At 41.9% G+C, this 4,469-nt stretch overlaps 1 pseudogene; it reads left to right on the top strand.

Moving 5' to 3' along the window:
• The first annotated feature begins 591 nt into the window (after positions 1 to 591).
• On the top strand, positions 592 to 4,224 carry LOC138406053 (uncharacterized; annotated as a pseudogene).
• Positions 4,225 to 4,469: the final 245 nt, after the last annotated feature.

Below are 4,469 nucleotides of genomic sequence, written 5' to 3'. Positions count from 1 at the left end.
GTATACGAGTAGAAAAGCCATTAACAGGTCAATGCAGCACTGTGACATGGACTAAAATGTCGAGCTGCTGGAAGATTGGCCTCAGGTGACAGGGCCATATTCTTCCCAGCAGCAGGGGGTTGAAATCTATAATGGAGGACTTGTCACAGCTCTAAAGAGGATTCATAATGATATCTTTGACAATAGACTGCACTGACTGCCAATGAGCCCTTGCCTGTCAGAGTGGAAATATAATGCTACAGGGGTGCCAAAACTTCCTCCTTCCTGGGAAACAATGCAAACTTGAAATAAGCACCAAAAACATTTACCCCACTTGTAAAGCTGTACCAAGTTAAAGAAAAGGAGGGTTGACTATTTTCTTAAAATATTGTGTTTGACAATCTTGACAGTAAAAAGAGAAAGTCTTTAGTCTTCTCACTCAATCATTTTTTCCCTTCTTCTTTTTTTTGTCCCATAGATGTATAATAACTGTGCGCTGCCTTCCTTGTGATAACACACTCCAAGTTCATGGCTTATATTACGCGGTGCCAAATTGGAAGTGTCTCAGGAGGTAAAGATGACATTCAAATATCCCAGCCGACTCTATTCATTATGGCCGCTGTGAGTGTTCCCCCAAATGGTGAGCCAGGTGAGCATCCCTCCCCTCAGCTCTCCTCTAATCAGCTCCCCAGAGACATCAAGTTTCTGTCGAGATGCTGCTGTTGTATGGCTCGTATTCAAATTTGTATTATTTTCAGTCATGAAGGTCAAACATGTCAAAGAAGATGATTAGGTTTTGACCCTTACATTTTGTCCACAAACAGTCAGTAACATATCTGCAGGCCATTCTGATGTTTTTTTAATGCTCTTTCCATTATACTTTAAAATAAAAATAGGAGCTACTGACAGTTATTCAATAAATATCCACTTATGTTTTTTTCAGGTGGTGTGATATTACCCAAAGGTGCAATAGCAGTTGTGCAAGTTATTGACTCTCTTTAACAGAAGTGCTTTCTTCTGCCGCTCATGTCCTCTAAAACCATATTATGTAAACCTGGATGAAATTTCATTTTTGTTGAAAGAGTACACTTAATATGTCGCTGTGTCAAATAAATGACCTCAGGTCGCAGATCCATTTTTAGGTTTTCAGTTGCTTTGAAGCAAAATTCCAAAGTGGAGGCACTATAAGCTCGTGTTTCCAAATTAGCGTGTCCTTTTTTGAACACAGGCAGGGACACCAGGACGTAAAGCGCAAGATTCACCCGAAGAATTATTGGAGCGTATCCCACTGCCTGCCGGTGTAAGTGGGCTGAGACTCGTACTAACGATGGTGACAAGGGAGAGAAAAAAAAGATAAGAAATTTTAAAAAGAGAACTACTTTGACCTCTGATGTCCTGTAGGAAAAGAGGCGACGTGCAATCTAGGTCCCTTTATGAGAAATACTGGGTCTGTAGCAGAGCAATTATCTCCTGAGCTTCACTTAAATGAACAAAATGACAATGTTTCATCTGTAGATTTACATCATGTGAAGCAGGAGTGTTCATAACTATCACTGCAGAAATCCACAGAACGATGGGAGTACATGATGTTGCAGATATTGTGAGTTCTGTTGGTATAAATGTGTAAAATCAATAACATATCCCTGTTAGCTGAGCAGACAAATATTTTAGCATGTAGAGTGTGCGCAGTACATGGACATGTTTTATCAGCTAAGATACAAATTATTAAGTTTCTCTTGAGGTCATAAATTCAAATTTTAAAACAAAATAAAAACAACTTACATTTATATACTTTTGTTTCTATGTATTTACCTATTTATTCATCTACATTCTCATTTGTTTCAAGATTTATCCTGCCATGCCCCTGAGCATGGTATTATTTGGTTCTATTACATCCTGATTTGACAATGTTGCAAACTGACAATCTTTATTTTTAATACCATCTTCGGGTGTTGAGAGTGCCAGGCCTTCACTTAGTATCACATGCTGAAAGAGTTTGCAGGCTTTTGGCCGAAGTAACGAGACATCACGTTATTACCTGACTATTAATAAAGACTGACTGTGTCCAGAATCAGCCCCTATTTCACTACTTTTTATGTAACAGACACTCCAAACAGTAAACAGATGTTATGGAATCTTTCTTCTGAGAGTCACTGTCAGCTGCGACATTAACACTCTTGCTCCAGTTTGTTTGAGAGACAAATATAAATTTTACATTGAAAACACATGCTTAGCTTATAAAACATGACACATTGTGAAAGATTAAGCAATCCACGCACGCACGCACGCACGCACGCACGCACGCACGCACGCACGCACGCACGCACGCACGCACGCACGCACGCACGCACGCACGCACACACACACACACACACACACACACACACACACACACACACACACACACACACACACACACACACACACACACACACACACACACACACATACACACACACACATACACACACACACACTATAATATATAATTGAGCTGCAGAAAGGTAATGTGGTGAAAAAGAAAGGTAAGTACGACAAGCTGTCTATACCACAGTCACTCGAGACTACCAAACAAAGGCTAACAGCTGTGGCCACCCGACTATGGTAAAGAGGCAGATGCCAGGAAAATGACCAACGTATTTTATTACTTGTATATTGCATTAGTAATATTACCCACTATTTTAAAATGTAACGTGTTGGAGCCTGTGCTGTCATTTACTTTGTGTTTATTCTGAACAGACACCTAAAACTGAAAAAAAGACATTTTGGTTTGAGAACAGAAAAATAACACAGTCCTTGTCACCATATGACAACCAGGATGTGCAGCATGAAATGTCATAAGGATTACCCCCAGGGCCCACAAGACATGCAGCTGCACATGCTCTGGACATCTCACCTCATTTTTTTTCCATTTTCCTCAAACCAGCCTTTCTAAGAAAAAAATCATCCTGGAGGTGACAAATTTGGAGGTTTCCATGAATATGGAGACAACTGGACAGAGATGGATGAGGTTGACATAAACACCTTAATATGATGATAATTTGGTGTGTATAGGACCCGAGGCGAGGCTGCGACGCTGTCTAAGATCAGTCAATCAATCACTTATTTGTATAGCCCATATTCACAAATGCTTTGCCTCATTGAGCTTATCAGTACACAATGTGGCTTCCTCTGCCCTTAACCCTCAACAGTGAGGAAAAAATTAACAGGGGAAAAGTATGGTGTGATTTCATGACCATGAGTCAAGGCCTGCATGAGGTGTGAGAGACACTGGCAGACAAGACAGCAGTCTGGGAGAAGTTGGTGGAACGTCTGCAAAACATGAACAGCCCTGAACCCGAGGGAATAGTGGACGAGCATCTGGTTCCGTTAGGAGGTGGTTATTATTTTTCATATCAGAACTGGTACCTATTTATGACTGTAAATGTGGTTATCTATCTATGTACTAGCCTTGCTTTGTGTTATATTATGTGATACTATTTCAATTTGGCAATTCATGCCCACAAGCAGGCAAAGTATGGACAGATATGTGTGACCTGTAATGCAGAGCCAGCTATACTTGGAAGATGCAAGTCTCCTCAGCTGACAGGTGGAGGTCTGAAGAAGAACCAGGGGATGCGGGTTGTTCTTGGTTTGACAGATGGACCGAGGGGGCACAGGGTCATGTGTGACAGTTTCTCCACCTCTCATTGGACTCAACCAACACTCCTGAAAGGTAAAATCACCATGGTTGGCATGCTAAGAGAGAACAGGTCTGAACTGCCCCCATCACATCTTGCAACAATGAGGTAGAGAGGCTTTCTCATCAAAACTGACCTTCACCCCCACCACCATCTTCCAGTTTCTTACCTCCCAAACAGGGAGAAGATCGTGTTCCTCCTGAGCACACTGCACAGAACAGCTGAGGTCAGTGATCATCAGGACAGGAAGTCAGTCATCATCCTAGACAACCACTATGACAAAGGAAGCGTGGCCAACCTGGACAAGGTAATTGGAAGTTACAGCTGCAGGATGACGACAGCCCGCCGGCCCCTGCTCATCTACCAAAACACCACTGATGTGTCCTCATATGTTGCCTTCTTGATATGGAACCAGATCAACTGTTATATTGAATGCACAATGAGCAACAAGAAGAAGAGGGTGTTCCAGGAGCAGCTGGAAAAGGCACTTGTAACTCAGCACATTCAAAGGAGCGAGTGTCTCTCCCCGCACAGCAGCGCTTTTCAAAGCTGTTCAGGGGGATGATTCTTGTCATGATCCACCTGAGGCTGCAGCTCGGGAAGACAAGAATATGAGATGCCAATTATGCTGCCAAGAGAAGGAGTAAAAAAAACAAATACTATGTGCTGCACATGTGAAACATACATCTGCACAGTCCACACACACAAGCTCATGTGCTAATTAAAATGAATTGTATTTACGCTCCTCATTTGTGTTTGATCTTTTTTCTTCTTATTCATTATTGCTTATATACATTGTGGGTGGAGGCA

Source organism: Paralichthys olivaceus, chromosome 2 (genome assembly GCF_024713975.1).
Source record: "Paralichthys olivaceus isolate ysfri-2021 chromosome 2, ASM2471397v2, whole genome shotgun sequence".
NCBI classification, from domain to species: Eukaryota; Metazoa; Chordata; class Actinopteri; order Pleuronectiformes; family Paralichthyidae; genus Paralichthys; species Paralichthys olivaceus.
The sequence above is the reverse complement of the archived record's forward strand: the minus strand, read 5'-3'. Positions and strand labels throughout refer to the sequence as shown.